Raw genomic sequence first — 18,305 nt, 5'->3', positions numbered from 1 at the left:
AGGACTTGAAGGCAGACGGTCAAGCTTTTGTTATTCGTGACCCGCAGGAAGGAGTGGGATGGTGTTAACTTGGGAACGCCTCCATAGTGTCCCAATATGCCGCCTACCTTCCTTGAAATCCAATCTTATCCTGTCCTGCTTGGAAAGAGCCTCTGACAGAATGATTAAGGCCCTCCTTACGCCATCACCCCGCGGGGCATCCCAAGCACGTAACTAAACTACAGTATTATTAATATCCTTATCGTAAACAGATAATACTGTGCCTGGGGGCTCGTTACTGTGAAGTGAGCTAGGCAGTGTTGATAACGCCTCTCTGTATCTGGCAGAGGGGCCAGGAGATGCTTTTCAACAGCAGGCAGCAGAGGCGAAAACAGCCAAAAACCAGAGCAAAGACGTAGTTATCCTCCCAAAACACTGACATGTTTCATTCTTCTCAGGCAGACCCGTGGCCCTGGCTTCCAGGTGAACCAGAGGAATGGAAGAGTCTCCACCAGCTTGTTTGTAATCATAAGCATCCAGGGATTTTATTTAACATTAAAAAATTACAGATGACGCACTTTTTAGGAGAGATACAGAGAGCGTAATTCTCAATGACTAATTAAACAAGTAAGATAAAGAGAGGTACAATTTAGATAGAAATACAATGTATGAAGGCACAATTTGGGAGCACAGGCATATCCTAATTTGTTTATTTATCTCCGTTTTTTCAAACTATTATTTTTCTTTCATATATTTCCATTTTTCATTCAATCTTGTATTTGCTGTAACTTATTAAGTATTACTCTTATTTATCCTTTTGTTCATATGTTAATACAATTCAATATCCTGTTGTTGTCTTTCCTGATCTGTTTTCAACGACTTCTTACTTGCTTGACTCGTTTGATAGCTGCTAGACCCAACTTTGGAGTTAGGGCTATGATGTACGTTAACAGGTTTTTGAGGGGGAAAAAAGCAAAAACTCTGGGGGCATGACTTGTATATGTGATCTTTGACCCTGTGATTTGTTCTGTACGATGTCTTTCAAATAAAGAAAGTTGTATTAAAAAAAAACCTGAAAATTTAAGCACCCTATGTATGTAGAATTCAGAGCAACAAGGAAGCAAGCGTTTGCAAAATACCTCAAAGAGGCTTTTCCCGTTTCAAAAACGGCAATCATGTTAAAACCGTTCGTATGAACTTGGCAGTTCTGAATGGTCAAATTAATCTGTGAAAAAAGAATCCTCTCTGGCCCCCATCTTGTACCTCTCATTGGCTTAAAGAACAAAACAAAACTATAGCTTTAAGAAACTACAGAACCCAAGGAAAAGGAAAAAAATCAGAGGCAGACTGATAATAATAATAACGCCCTGTGATTAACTGGCAAGCAGTTCAGGGTGCACCCTATACCTACTGCCAAAGACCGCTGGGATGTGCACCAGCAACCCCGTGACCCTTATGAGGACAAGCAGTTACAAAAAATGGATGAATAATAATAATTATCATAATAATAATAATAATAATAGTGATATGCAATAGGAATAGGAATTGTTGAATTTTTTACTATGACTTGTTAGTAGACACTGGGTCAAGTGACACAATTTCAACCTCAGCAATGAGAACTGACTGCATTTGACTAAAACAAATACAAAATAAAGGATTGTGAGAAGTAACCCTAATAAAGTCAATGAAATATTACACTATGTATTTGAAGTTCAAAATAATGAAATTTGATATCTGTACATTCAAAATCCCTTTTTTACATTCACTATATGGAGGAAACAGAGTGGGACAGAAAATACATAATAGAGAAGAGGAGAGTCTGGACTGGGCCGCTTGTATAGGAGATTTTGGATGTAGACCGATGAAATGCTGATTGTTTTGGCTGCTATATAGCAATATAGCAGCCATGTCTAATGTCCGCTCATTCAAAGTGCTCATTCTGCACAGTGCCCAAAAGGGATAGGGATGAGGAGCGTTGAGGATACATTCAAATTTTCTATCTGATTTAAGACTGCAAACTCCCCTCTAACAGATGTGCACACATACACCTGGCACAAATCAGTACTGACACCACATTGATACTGAGATTGACTAAGCAGCAATAGATGCTACATAAATGCAGGGAGATTTTCTGGGCACACTGAAGATAAGGAGCGGTAGGAGGTAAAAGCAATGAGTTGGACCGTGTGTTAGGAGGTGCGGACATTGGAGAATCAAAGCTTGCAGGAGCCTGTGATGAACAGATACCGCTGAGTGTTTTGTCTCATCTTGTTAACGCTCAAACAATACAATAGGAAAGCAAGGCCTGCAGAGTAAGTCAGTGTGAATAACCACTTGTTAGGCTAGACCACCTGATTAATTATCCTACTCTAGAGCAGCACTTCATAGACACAAAAAATGGCACAAAGTGAAGAACACCTTACATGCCTACACAACAAATACATTGCTACATTGTTTGTCTTCTGTGTCTTTTGATAGTAATTTCAAGTACTGCCAAACTGGGTGTGACGTCATTTTTTAATTTTTTTTACCTTTATTTACCCAGCAAGAAATCCATTGAGATTTACATCTCTTTTGCAAGGATGTCCTGGAGAAGAGTTTACAGAAACCAGAATTTGACAAATGTTCAGAGGGGAGGGAAGGAGGAGCGTATAAGAAAAGAAAAGAAAGAAAATAATAAGGAAAAAACAAAAATGATTAATAACAGCAGCAATTCAGTAAATTATTTGCAACAACAACTAGCAACAAGGAGTTTGGAGACAGCATGTTAAAAATGAGCAAAAGGCATGGGAGAGCTGAGTTTCTAGTGGGCTTGCAAATCGTTCCATGCCCAAGGACCAAGATAAGGCAGACTTTTTCTCCCTATCTCAGTCCTAATAGTGGGAACCTCAAAACGCAGCCAGCTGTTAGATCTGAGGTTTAAAGTAGAATGAACCTTAATAAACTTACAGCAGTGAATGTGTATTGTGGAAGGGTACAAGTAGCAGCTTTATAAGTCATGTGACACCAGTGTTATGTCTTCCGTTGTTGAGGGATGACAGTCCTGTGAGGGAATATAGGGTGCAATGGTGGGTTCTGAAGGATGAATTTGTTATAAATCTCAGAGCAGAATGATAAATAGGATCCAATTTTGCCAGGGTATTGGGATATGCTAGTCTATATGTGCTATGCCTAGGTCTAAACCCAGATTGTAGTGGGTTAAGGATGACTCAAATAATTTTGCAAGACTTGAGGGATTAGAAATTGGTCTGTAATTGTTCAAATCAGAGGGGTCTCCTGATTTCAGCAAGGGTGTGACCCGTGATTGTTTCCACAATAGGGTAAATTTTTCTGGGGAGAGATAGATACATTGAAGATATCAGTCAGAGCAATAATTGTAGCAGATAATTGGAGAAAAAAATGGGTCAAGACAATTAGGCCCTGCCGATTTCTTAACATCTAAAGCCTTTAGGGAATGCAAAACTTCAGATGTTGAGAAAGGGACAAGATGAAGGTCAGGGTTTGGTACAGCTGTTGTTGCTGCAGGTACAGAGTTTGAAGGGAGAGTAACATTGTTGATGGCCTGAAAATGATCAAAGATATGACCGGCATTTTTGAAGTGATAATAGAACAGGTTGGACACTTTGCGGCTATCACAAGTGAAGGTGCCATTTTGTTTCAACCTTTGTGGGAGTGCAGTTGGTGATTTGTTTTGTAATGTTTTGATTGTTTTCCAGAATTTTGAATGGTCATTTGAGGTCTGAGTGGTTAAATTCCCCCCTGTCTTACTTTTTACTTTGCTCACATCCATTAAAGCTGTCCCAAATAGGATGTGGGCCTCCTCCCACTCCTATAGTTCTGCCATCCATTACGGCAAGTTGGCAACGAGCAAGCGCTGCCTCCCACTCCTAACAGTTTAGCCACTGTAATGTCACATTACTTCACACAGTTACATGCTACCGCTGAGCAGGCTCACATGTGCCTGCAGTGGAGTTTTGGAATATTCAAGACACAAGTGACACGTTTGCAACTCATTTCTAAGTATGGATATTTTGTGATGGAATACAATTATTGTTTTGTAAACATTTGTAAGACTCATTTATGTTGAAATACCTACACAGGAAGTATGGAGACCAGTGTCTAAATATAGCAATGGTGTCGCTTTCACTGCTGTCATTAAAAAAAATAAAAAATAATAAAAATAATAAACTGCAGGGATCAGATCTGAATTTACGTATTTTTGTTAATAGAACATTTGAATGTGTAGTTGTTTTTCAGCTTAATACTCCTATTCCTATTTCAAACTACACTTCACTTCTTGCAAAGGCCTATCATGTGGCAGTCCATAAGCTGGAATAAGATGGCCAGTTGCGAAGGTCGAGACTCAAGCGCATTGGTCCGACTCCACCCAAGAAAACAACCACTGAAATCTGCCATGTTCAAAATGATGGGTATATACACGTGTCATCAGCCAACCAAGGCTTGCTCTAGCTAATTTTTGGTCTCTGCAGCTAACTACAGTACAACAAAGCACACATGATCTTAGCTGTGAGGGCTATTTTTCATTTCCCACAACAAATGTGTGCAAAAAGCACCTCAGTCTAACGTTGACCACAATCAAAGCAATGTGTGATTCTACGTAAAGTAAGCAATATGGATATAAAGAGAGAGAGAAAAAAAAACGAAACTATTCCATAGTTACAACAATGCGGCTGAATGAAGATTGTGTCAAAATCGCTAAACTTTGAGATTTTAGATTTAGTTTAGATTTTAGATTATTGCAGTGAGTTAAGTGTGTTGCTTAGCCATTGGAATTTAGACATTTCTATTCTGATGAGGAATGAATGATTGAACATTGGTCAAGTGGCTATGGGTTCAGGGAAAAAAAATAATGATGTTAATTTTTTGGACCAATACATGTTGCCAAAAGAACACAAAACTCTCTCATGCACGTCTTTATGGAACATGCTTTCTGCACTGGTACACAGTCATGCAAGATCAGGAAGTACCGTTCTAAAAAAGTTGGGAGCATGGAGTTTTCCAAAGTAAGATCCCTTAGTTCCAGTAACTCTTGACGCTTCAGCACACCAAGTAATTTTGGACAATTCCATGCTCTCAAATTTGTGGGAACAGAATGGCTCAACTCTGTTCCTCGTTGAAGGTGCACCAGTGCACAAAGGACCATTAAAAAAAAACAAAAAAAAACGAGTTTTTGTGTATAAACTTGACTCATTTGCACAAATTTCTTACTGGTAGTACGTGTGGACCAATGTAATTAGAGCCCTACACCTTGACAAAGGGATATCACTTAATGTCACGCTAAATTCACATGCAAGTTAAGGCTGGTGAGTTACAGTAGAACTCCTCGACAACAAAATCATATTTGCAGCCAGACATTTTTCATAACAGGGGACTTTTCACTGTAGCAGATCTATGTCTCGGACATAAACATAAAAAAACATGTTGTGCAAACTATAAGCTGACTGAAGTTAAAACCAAAACCATCCCACATTGAAAAGAAAGAAATTGCCATATATTTTGCCTATTGGCTATTTTTTTGTATTTCACTTTGCTTCATCCATCTTTCATCTTTATAACTTTTATCCCATTTTTAAGTCACTTGGTTTAAGATGACGCGTTAATGAGCTGCATGTGTTTCCATTTCAGCAAAGTTGCCCCGCTGCGCAGAGTCCACACAAGACAGATTTTTCACAATGCGCATCTTTTGAAATTTTCTTACGAGCGGAAAATATGGTGGTCAAACTATTGCTTTTGGAAGTTTGCCGGTACAAACACCTTTATGATTCGCCTGAAAAGTAAAACCGTGATATAAATACCATAAACCAGGTGAGCACCACATTGGGGGAGGTATGACGAGTCCGGTTAAAAATGCTTGGGATTGTTTGAATCTACTAGGATTTCTACGTCTGTTATAGAGTGTTGTTGTTTGTATGCTGTAGAGTCCATTTACTGCCAACTATAGTATGGGAGAATATCGTCTGACTGCGGTGGAAAGCTGCTCCGATTAACTGTCATATTAGGTGCTGCGAAACACGCCCCGGCACATAAGTATAAACCAAGCTAGACTTTTGCCGCAGGCATGTTTTCGCTGTAGTGAATTTCAGTGCAACGCAAATGAAAAAAAAAAAAACAGTTCCTATTATGCAACGGGATTTTTCCTTGAATGAGGAGGTAAGGAAGAGGGAAATGTTTCAATGCATGGATTATTATTTTTTTTCACACTGGGGGCTATTTTTTATTGTCCTATCTTTGGCAAGTTACATGGGTCCTCGAATGTTAGTATGAGTACCCCTGGGGATTTGTGAAGGCATTGCAGGATGTACACAGAAAAAAAAGTTGACAACCCATTTTCAATTAACCTTAAAGTAAATTATTTTTGCACATGTTTCTACATGTTTTGTGTGTAGCCTCTAAAAAAATGTTGTTTGGAAATTGTGAACACTCAGAGTTTATTGATGCATCATGGCTGATGCTGCTCTTGCCTATAGCACTTGGCCCACTGAGAGTGGGCCGCAGTGTGCCTGCACGTAGTTGGAAAGGGCTGTGGCATGCTCCTTACAATTGACAGAGGCCGGGGCAACGGGCGCCTATGACTCGACTTGGGAGTGAATAAATTAGCCCCCGGGCTGCTGTCTTTTCTCTTTATTTACTCAATTTTTCAAGCGCACAGAGAAAGGAGAAGGAAAAGCAAGCATCTTAGGACATAACACAACTGTTGCACCTGCCAGTGACGATATACAGTCAGTTTCAAATGCATTTGCATGCACACATAAGCCTGTGCACCTTTCTCCTCCAGCCACACTTCCATCAACCCACACATGCGCATGAGTAGAAATTGGCAATGAGTTCTGACAAAACGGCACCCACGCGTTGAGAAGCATTCGCCCAAGTACAGACATACTCTTGCATTTGTGCACACAAGCCCTTATGTGCAGTTGAACAGACAATCACAACAGACCAGGACACTTTTTGTGAGTATGAGCACGCCTACATGCAAAGACCATCAAACTGGAGTGCTTATCAGTAATTCAAGACGCATATTATTTACTGACGTTGGTGCTCTCTGCATGTGGAGCACCTGTTCACCAATGCGATGGCAAAGCGATGATTGTTTGCTGTCTTTGGGTTGTGACAGACGACAGCAAATCATAGGGAAAGCAATTAAACCATAATTACACACACACACACACACATAAAACATAGGGACAAGCCGAGCACGTCGGTGTAAAACTTAAAGGGCCTTTGCACACATCAAAAGAAATGTTTGTTGTTGTGGTGCTGTACATGAAACACAATGGAGAATGACACCAAGGTGTACACAAGAAAAAGCTTGGCCATAATATATTCATGTGCTGTCAATGTCGACAGCAGGGGGGAGTGTTACAACAAAGTCAATTCAATTGTAGTTGTCACTCCAGCCAGCGCCGATGAACGCAGGCATGCTCCAACAAGACGACACATTGGCTCTCCGTACCCCCTCATCGACTGGCCGGGATCTTCATGTGGTCCAGAACGTAGCAAGTTCACAGTTCACAGACAGCTCAGTGATAAACTGTTTGGCCTTAATAAAACCTTCCTAAAGGTAGGGCCACCAACAGCTACCTGTCCTCCCTTTGGAGTCATCGTCTGACCCTGGCCTGTCTGTTGCCGTGGCAACACCACCCTTTCATCCATCCATCATCTCTGGCAGGTGACAGGCACCAATGTGGCAACAAAGATCTTGATTCTAATTCAGAATACTTTATTTGTCCCAGATGGGCAATTCGGGTTTATAGTCCACCCGGCCATAGTAGAAAAATACATCAATCCTATAATAGAGTAGAGGGAAGTCAAGGAAATATATAATAAAACATGACATTAACGGCAGCAACCTGGGATAACACAGCTGAAGAGGAAGTGGAATTATTATTTTTCAGTTCATCTACATTTTGTGCATTTAGCAGTCGTATGGCACAAAGGATAACGTAATTTGCATAGCGGTTTGTTTTCTGCACTGGCACATATTACTGCTGACCGAAGGGCATGAATCTAAATGCAAAGACAAGTACGTGATCAGGCTGGTTTAAAATTGTGCTTGCTTTAAGGACACGCTTTATCCTCCAAAGCCTGATCCCCTTCATTTGGAACGTGTTTGGATCATGGCGTTCAGACACTTCTTATCTGTCGCAGAAAAACAACCAAACCAAACCAGAAAAAATGTTGAACAATGCTACGAAAAAAAAAAAAAAAAAAAAAAAAAAAAATATATATATATATATATATATATATATATATATATATATATATATATATATATATATATATATATATATATATATATATGGGGCGAAAGCTTGACAGCTGCATGGAGGGAGTGTTGATGTTTTCACAACTTAGTTGTGACAACTTAGGAAGTATTGGTGCTGTTTGACCAAAACACACAATAAAACCAAAATAAAATAAAACAAATGCAATACAATGTTGGATTAATAACTGGATTTGCCCTCAAGAAGAAAAAAATCAGAACGACCTAGAAGTGCTTTGATGAGAACATTGATGTTGTATGCGATTCTGTCTTACGGAGCCCACGCTGTTTCGTAAGAAAATTAACAATTTAAAATGAAATGAAAAAAAAAAAAAAAAAAAAAAAAAAAAAAGATATATATATATATATATATATATATATATATATATATATATATATATATATATATATATATATATTACATATATATATATATATATATATATATATATATATATATATATATATATATATATATATATATATATATATATATATATATATATATATATATTTTATGTTTAATTTTCTACTGAAGATTTCAAGAATGCATTCGACACCATGCATGAGGATCAACTGGTACCGGGCCGTGTGGGCTGCACCCGAAATAATGTTTTGGAGATGATTTTGTTTAACAGTTCATACATTTGTGCTTGACCTTTGTTTTTTTGGCGCCGCTTCTGGCCGCTGTTGATATTACATACATAGTGAGAAGGATGATGTGGTTTTTAGAGCAGCCAGCCCCCCCCCCCCCAGCTAGTTTCACAGAGTAGCAGCTATCCACGCGCTATTTTTTTGAGGGAAAAAGAAATGTTCCTTACAAATCAAAAATTTAATAAATGTAAAAAACCAAAAATGATGCTTTGTCTCCCTCTGTTATTCTGTCTTGAAAATCAAACTGAAGTTCTATGAAAACTATTTGGACATCTATACATTGAGACACAAATCATTTTAACTGAATCATTTTGAAGTGAAAATCGATTGTGAATTGAATCGGAGAGCCCAACATCGTAATCAAACCGCGAAACTCAAAGATTCTTACTGCTACTGAAAATGCTCGTCTTTTAGTATTTTGACAAGATGGCTCTTTTCATTGGAGGATCTGCAGTTGTGTGTGGAAAGGATAAATAGCAAGGCAGAATGACACATCTCAAAGGAGAGCCATTGTTTGAGAATTTGACCAAGGCCTGTTATTCATTTGTAAAAATTGCTGTCAGTTTGCTAAAACGTTGAAGACAAAACATGAAAAATCTGATCAATTAGTATAAAATAAGACTTGTTTTCTTAATTGAAACATAAACAGCACCTTTTTGAAAACTCAGCTAAAATTGGCAAATACAAGTCTTGCACGGCTGCTCAGTGGTTAGCGCGTCTGCCACACAGTTCAGGGACCTGAGTTCAAAACCGCCTCGCTCTCGCCTTTCTGTGTGGAGTTTTCATGTTACCCCCGAGTTCGCCTGGGTTCTCTTAGGGCACTCTGGTTTCCTCCCACACTCCCACACAAATGCATGGCATCCCGTGTGAACGGTTGTGTGCCCTGCGATTGGCTGATAACCAGTTCAGGGTGTCCCTCACCTACTTCCCATTAGTCAGCTAGGATAGGCACCAGCAGGCCTGCGACCCTAGTGAGGATAAGCGGCTCTAGAAAATGGATTGATGGATGGAAAAGTCTTGCAAGGGATTTGAGTTGTTTGAGATGCTGCACTACAAAGCATGACTCCAAATTAACAAGTGACAGCGCAGAAGCCTTTCCTGTTCTGGTGTTTTTATAAGGGTTCCAGTGACTCTCTTAGTCTAGAGATGTTAAATAAGGTAAGCGGACAGTGCATCTGCAAAATTGAGCAAAAGGGAAAATTCTGTCATTATAAGGGCTATGAATCAGTGGGTGGCATCTTATTTACAGTTTCCCTGTTATTTGGTGTTTTCCTGCTGTGATGCAAACATTTTATAGACTGTATCAAATGGATCCCTCTGCTGTATCCAAATGGGTGAGGGAGACACATTCATAAAAAGTATTTGTATTCTTACTCTTGTGAGCTTTGTAAGTAATTCAGCTCATTATATATTGTACGTGCAGACATAAAATTGAGCAGACAGCATTTCTGACCATTGGAACATATTTTTTCTTCTTGGTCTAAACCAGTGTTTCTCAAATAGTGGGGGGTGCGAGGTCGTGCCATGGGGGGCACGGATGAACCCAGGGCAAATGATTTGTTTTTGTCATTTGAAGTGTAATTGTGATAAAATAAGGATTTCCTTTTTTTTCACTCACTTTGATGCACTTAGCTTTTTTTCTGCTTAGACCAGGGGTGTCACCCTCGTTTTAGATTGCGGGCTAAATGCGTGGAGAAAAGTCCATTCCTAAATAGGCCGTCTAATAAAATCATGGTATATATTTATATAACTTTCAAACAACAACTTTAAATTTATTAGTAATATTTTTTACTGTCCAAAATAGTAAAAGCACAATATCACTCTTAATCATAAAACTTTAACATTACTAATAATCATAAAACATTTAAAAACATTCATTTACTAAAAAATTCGGCTCATTTTTTATCGTATACAAAGTAATCTCACAGGCCGGATTAACCCCTTTTGAGGGCCAGAACTGGTGGTATGTTTGACACCCCTGTCTTAGACAACCCTTTAACCTGTATAAACACTGTAAACAACAATGGTTAACAATTGAAAGTTTTTTAATTGCTTTTTCTTTGTGTCAATGTTAAATAGGATAACGTTTTGGGAGGACAATTTTTATGGATAATAATCTTATTGATGGTGGTAAGTTTGGGGGTGCAAAATGTTTTCTCTTTCCTTTGCAAACTAGTACAAAATGAGAAGCACTGGTCTAAACAATAGCCAGTTGCCAACCATCATAGTCCATCTACTGCTTTAAAGATAGCGCTACAACTAACTCACGCATGGCTCATTGTACCCATATTTATTGTAAAGGCAGAATTCTTCCTCTTATTTGGTGATTTGCTGGTGTGTTGTACAGTATAGACATACAGTATTATGTCGGTTAAGATACCGTAAGAGAAGTGCATGTTTGCATATGTCTTCTTCCATGGGAGCCCAGGGCAGCATGCTTAGCCCGAGGCACGGCAGTGTAAACAGATCTTATGCAGGACCACCAAATCCATACTCAGTAGAGATTCATGGACCATGCAAGGTTCAAGCTACCGCAGCACTGACAACATCCATGATGACTATTGATCAAGCAACGATTCCCGGCGCCATACAAATGTGATTAGATAAGTTACGACTGAAAAGTGCTACTTCCACTCGGCTGACCCTGTCGGTGGGCTGTGCTCATTTTCAATTGTAAATGTCAGACTGTCTTCATAATACATCATGCTGCATCTCCAAACAATTCAGAGAGAATATCATCTGTAGAGGGTGGCACTATCTCCCGAATGCGCGTAAGATACTGAATATTGCGCTTGCATTTCAGGTATGGAAATAGCAGCCATACATTATTGGCACAATGATTTTATCAAGGCTGCTGTTTTTTTTTTTTTTTCTGTAATGATTCTTCCTTGTTGAAAGAATATAACTTCCAATCCCTTGCATAGTAAAATTTGTTTAAGGCACTGTTAATAGATATTTTCTATGCAATGATAAATCAAAGAGGTAGTCTTACATTAGGACAAACTGCAGCTTCATAATCAGGTCCTCTGAATTTTTTGTAAATGTCTTGATCTTTATAGTGTTGAAAAGTTTTTTTTTTTCCGTCTCAGTTGCTGTCATTGGCATACCGATATATATATATATATATATATATATATATATATATATATATATATATATATATATATATATATATATATATATATATATATATATATATATATATATATATATATATGTGTGTGTGTGTGTGTGTGTGTGTGTGTGTGTGTGTATTATGGAACTGTCTCTAAAAATAGCATAATCATTGTAAAATAAACACACACTGGATAAACAGGCGCCAAAGAAGAAAATTAATTAGCCATGCCGAACGGGTAAACGCAGCTATACATCAAGTTCAAGTATAAACAATAACAAGAATGATGCAATGCTGGAGAGCAATTCCTGATTACACACCATGCTGACATCTCACAATCCATCCTGACATCGAACATGGGAAATGAAGACGAGGAAATACTCTTTTCAGAAAAATGATGGCATTGGATTTAATAACGGCACACATGATGGCGATGGGTAGGTAAACACTTCGAGACAGAAAGGAAGAAAATAATTATGGGGCTTTTTAGCAGTCCTTTGCCACGTGCCAGGGCAAATTCATGCCTCTGCACCTCTGTCTGCCTGACTAAAGACACGGTGTCTGTGGATGCTAATGCTACCCACCTGGGCATTCGGCCAAAGGCATTAAGTGGAATTGAATTCCACCAAACTAGCTTTAATCAGCAGCTTTTTAAGGTTAGAATTACTCTCCCTCTACTCCAGCCCACTGGCCAAGGTTAAAGCAGACAGACGGGGGCTGGGCTAGACTAATGGGATGCTAGGTGCGTGGACGGGATGGGGGGGGGGGGGGGGGGGGCATGCCAAGGAGCATACTGTAAACAGAAGCATGGATTCATCAGCTAAAAATGCATGTCAGACTCAAAAAGCCACAAATGTCGCCAGTGAGCTAATTTTACAGAACAAATTAGGTTAGCTATATGGTACAAATCTGACATGATCCTTATAGACAACACAAGAAAAATATTAATTTATGTACAAAAATACAGTACATCTAAGAAATATGCTGTGACTCACAGTATGACTTGAGTTAGGGCTGGCAAAAAATGTTGATCAAGTCAGGGAGAAATTTCCGCCTTGGCCTAGCTGAAAAAATGTTTGCACCATTGCTTTCTACATGGACTTTTCATGCAGACACGTGGTGTTGCAATGTGGCTATCACAACGTTGTGCTCATTTCCAATTACACAAGCTTGACAAAGTAATATTGAAATATTGCAAAGTGGACCTGGGATAGCGCAGTTTCACTTCAACTGTTACACATAAAGAACTTGTATTGTATGCCATTCTGCTCATCAAGAAGAAGCAGCAGCAAAACAAACCAAGACTAAGAGGTAATAAGTTAGTAAAATGCACATATTACATTGTGTATGTGTGAACTAATTATACTGGTGTTTTGTGATCTTAAATGGGAATTGTTAGTGCACTAATGCTCGTCATAATGTTTAGCATGAGTAAATTTTGTTGGTGTCCCATAATTCATATGCATAGAAGGTAATAAACAATGAGTATATCCACTTACGGTACTTTATACGTTCATTAATCGATGAATACCTAAATAAACAAATACATGAATGAATATAAATATTATGTTTAATGGTCCGATGACTCGAATATTTGATGAATTGAGAGCATGACTAATTTGAAAAAGATTAAATAATGACAGCCCTAGCTGGAGTGGCATTTTTAGATGGTGTTCACACCATGAGCTTTTGTCTGCAAACTACCGCAAAACATAAACTTTATTGATAGTAGCGAATACATACTTTCTTTGTTGTTATTGAGTGATAGGTGCCCTAAAATGTCAGACTTCTAATGTGTTGGCATTTCTCTATCCTAGTCAATTTTACAAGTCAAAATTAACTACCACACTTTAGACAGTACAGTCTTCATCACTGTGATTTGCAGGGATCTGTTATTGATTACATTAGTTTACCAACCTGGATTTCATAAACATGTGGGCAAAACTTGCTTTTGGTGGCAGTAAACTACTGCATACTATATGATGACTACAAAGATCCATGGCAAGAAATGCGTTAAATTTACTTTAAATTGCCCTTGTGTTTACTTTTTCTATGGTGTGTCTGGAGTCAAGAGGCTTGCACTAAGTCTATGGGAATGTTAAAGTCAGTGTGTGGTGAAAAAAAAAAAAAAAACTTTGGGAGAGGCTGTTATCCAATACGATAGCGTGTGATCCAGGGTCGCCATAGCAATAACAGAGACATTAACAGCCAGTACAGCAGCAACAAGATTTAAACACTATATATCCGTTATTTTATTTATGGTAAACTACTACACATTGCTGCTGTCGTAACTAGTGGTTGTCAGGGACTTACAAAAGTTTCAACATTCATCTTCATTTATATTTCCACAGTTTCACCCCCCTCCCCTACTCCTCTCCATGTTCACTGGAAAAACACAGCTAGAGTGCACTTGACTAAAATGAAAACGTTGATAAAATGGAAAGGTGAAATTGCTGGACAAGTGAATGTATCACACTGCCTCATATACTTTCTAAAGAGCCAGGAGAGGACTCGCCTTGACCTGCAGTCAACACATTGATGATGATCCGCAAAGCAAATCTTCATAAAGCTTGCAGCACTTCTGCCAGGCACACAAAAGTTAAACATTTTATTGCAATAACATGCCAAGCGGAGACCTGAGCAGGATCTTTTCTCTTTGCCTTAGTCTCGATTTGATTGCTCCTCTTCAATTCTTGTTTGCATCATTTTCAAAAAGCCAAACATGTACATAAGGATTTTGTAGAAGATGGCGTGCTCTTGTTCCATTTGCATCAAAAATATTTTGGTTCGGGTGTTCTTTGGTCCAAGGTATTCCGGATCCAAAGTCAAAACATTGAGAAAAAAATCTCTAAGGTACTCCAATTTAAAATGTCTTTATTATTAGGATACGTTCTACATGGACACATTAAAAACAAAGCCCACGGATGGCGGCATGAGTGCCTTCCTTCACGAAGACAGAGAGACATTTATGTCCAAGATGTAGGTAAGGACAGGTGGTGGTAATTAGTCCTGAAACTTGCCTCACTGCTGGCTCCGCCTCTCACATGGCTCCCAGCACAAGGCAGTCATCACTCAAAATGCAACATCACAAATTAAAATGCATTTGAAATGCATGCATGTTCCAGTCATTAAAAGAACATACAACCCACATACAGGCACAGAGTGTACAAGGAATGAAGGGATAGAGCCAAGCAAGGCTCGAAACAATCACAAAACACAAATACAAAAAAAGGTGTATAATCTATTTCCTCATTCAAACCCGGAAACAGGGTTTGTCACCTCCACGAATTGGTGTTGGTATTATTTCAACACCCTGGATCCTTGAAGGCTTGAAGGATCAAGGCGGTGTACCTTCGTGTAGTGCTTAGCCATGGGGTAATCCTCATTCTTCACTCGAATCGCATTCTTGTTTGCATCATTTCCAAAAAGCCAACCACGTACATAAGGAGCTTTCATCATTACGACCGGTAATTCTCTATGGCCGTAATCACCTGTAAACTGGTACCTGCACTATAGAGTTACATATCAATACAGTATATTTTCTAGGGATCAGAATTAAACATTAAAATAAATTTTTAATTGCGGGCTCTATAAATGTTGATCCTGAACGCATACCGATACTGCAACTCATAAATTTAACGACCAATATCAAAAATGTACACATACATTAATTTTATTCACCACTTTATATGACAGGTTGTAAACGCATGTTGATTACATGCACATAGTCATAAAGCAGGTTGAAACTGGCACTTCAACTTCAAACATCTTAATGAGCATCTCACCTATGAACTGTTCTTCTAAAGCAGAAAAAGGATGACTTGTTTGCATTAAAAAATAGTAAGCATATTGCATATACTTAAAACACATTAATTATTTTATTTCTTAGTTCATTTATTCATTCATTATTGGGTATAGCAGTAAAAATAACACAGTTGGTCTGCCTGGCTTTTTTAGCATGATGGATAACAGCTGTGTATGGGCTAATCCATATTGTATGCTTATCGAAAAACAACAACAAAAAAAAAACATTAGCGTATGATATTTAGATACCAAATTGCAAGAACTAAATTTCATATTCATAAACGTTCCTGGGAGAAGCCACCACCAATTGTCTCAGTACGATGCTCAATGCAGACTTGAAAGTCGCCATAGGTCATGTGGAAAGACTCCTTGTGACTGGCTCCAACTCAGAAGTAAGACCTTCAAAAGCCTAAACATTTCAAAGTTTTACATGAAATATTACCCCAACACTTCTGATTTTGTTTTCACTGCGCTGGCAAGGTTTTATATGATGGCTTGCACCTTCCTTTCAGAAATGCTAATTAGGGAAAAGAAAACCAAACAATCGCCACAATTGATCTCAGCTTTGATAATTACATTTCATGTGATAAAGTCATTTATTTGCATACATTTTATTCCGCTAGAATGCAAAAAAAAAAGAACTGTGCAGCAATTTTGTACTGAACTAATTTTGCTCTGCCCAAACAGTAGATTGGCTTCCACATCTGTTTGCATGAGCACTCAAGTTATAACCGTTTGTGCATGTGGAAACCTTTAGTACTGTAAATTGGGTCCTATATGTTGGGGAGCCGCCAAAGAGATATCAACAAAAAACAGCGACACAGAGACAGAGAGCAATTTACCTGCGCCCACTTGGGGCTATGAACCAATTTATTTCTCTCTACTGACTTTACATTTACAAGGTGCCTCATTGTCAATTCCTGGTTCCTTGTACGTTGTAATGCAGGTGGAATGGCGAGAAGGTATGTCATCTAACACACATGCTGAATGAAACTGTGGTGGACAAAAATGTAGGATGCAACTGATTCATTCTTGACTTGCAGATATTTTTAGTCTTCTCACTGACTTTAGGGAGAGCCATAGGCTTAGCGCTGTATGCCGGGTTAGCAATGTAGTTGATGTACGAGAACAAGACTGTACACCTTCAGGAGATTGATCTATAATAATAATGGACAGTATTGCAGCTAACAAAGTGCTCCTTTGAATCCCCCAAACACACACACCATCTTGTGACCACCCTCACGCCACAACCCGAGTGCTTATATCTAATTACGTCTCGCGAACACAAAACTAATAGTAAATGAGGGATAGATCATTGCGAGGGAGTGATATAATCTGCCTTGGGGTTGGGAGGGGGGGATATGTTATGGCCCTCGTCATAACAATTTTAGAGACCACAATTCCAGTGCACTTATGAGTCCGAATGTACCCAGCAGTGCAGACTCCGAGTGCACATTGGCACTCTTAGCAGACTTCAACATACTCAAATGTCAGCTAAAACAAGCATCACATGTAGGACTTTTACCGCATAATAAATGTGAAACCTGATTCTACGAGAACACCTTTTAAACTTGGATTCTCTTAGCAGTGGTGAGAAAAGTGGCACTGTTTGGAAAAGGGGAGCGTGTCCTCTGCATTAATGAGATGACACACACCCACATGCAGGCACCCTGCTAAAGATGACATCACAGCGTCTGTGTTGCGGGTCATACCAGGCAGACGCTGTGCCTTATTGTAAGTGAGCGCTCAGACTTGTAACGCCACACACTTCTGTTAGGGCTGATTAGCAGAGGGTCATGTCTGCGCCCCCCGTTGTGATCTATAGGCACTTCAAATTTCCAATATATCCAGTGTGAGCAAGGCAGAGCGCAGTGGGACTGTAAATCACAACGAGCCTCACCGAGCAGTGGCGGAAATATGATGGATGGAACGCGAGGAAGCTAGTGAGCGACATGGTTTGTATGGAAACATGAAGCAGGGAGAGAAATTGAGGGGGTGGGGGATTAGGAAGGGAATGAGGTGATAGGACAGGGAGCAGGGCACATCTAGGGGGGAGAGGAGCACAGAACAGGCAGACATCAGAGAGAGGATGAGGAGAAGAGATACGATTACTGGGGAAACGACGAGAAAAAAAAAAACATTTTTGCCGGGGAGAAAGAGTCACAGAGTGTTGGGAAGAAAGGGAGTCGGAGAAGAGAGAGAAGGAGGATAGAATGAGTGCTAACAGGGAGCCCAAAACCAGTACTGAGGCGTTATCCTTCACAGGCGGCGAAGCAACAATCGCAAACACATTTTCTCTCACCCTGGCCCTATGAGAGATAAAAAAGCAATTTGTATTCTATTCCTATTCAGAGTCGCTTGGCCTGTTTCTCTGCCTGCATATTTGTAAACACAGCTTTGTCAGAGCAGCTTAATCTTCCCAACACAAACAGAGAGTACAGGAAGGGGGGGCACAAAGGGTGAGCGGGG

The 18,305-nt window shown here is 39.3% G+C and overlaps 1 protein-coding gene across 6 annotated transcripts in view; it reads right to left on the bottom strand.

Annotated features, from left to right (window-relative positions):
* camta1a (calmodulin binding transcription activator 1a) overlaps window positions 1-18,305 on the bottom strand; it is a 341,465-nt gene that overhangs the window by 57,796 nt on the left and 265,364 nt on the right. The window lies entirely within an intron of this gene.

This window comes from Hippichthys cyanospilos, chromosome 2, assembly GCF_059441005.1.
Source record: "Hippichthys cyanospilos isolate Australia breed blue-spotted pipefish chromosome 2, RoL_Hcya_1.0, whole genome shotgun sequence".
NCBI classification, from domain to species: Eukaryota; Metazoa; Chordata; class Actinopteri; order Syngnathiformes; family Syngnathidae; genus Hippichthys; species Hippichthys cyanospilos.
Note: the sequence above shows the minus strand (reverse complement) of the source record. Positions and strands in the feature narration are given on the sequence as shown.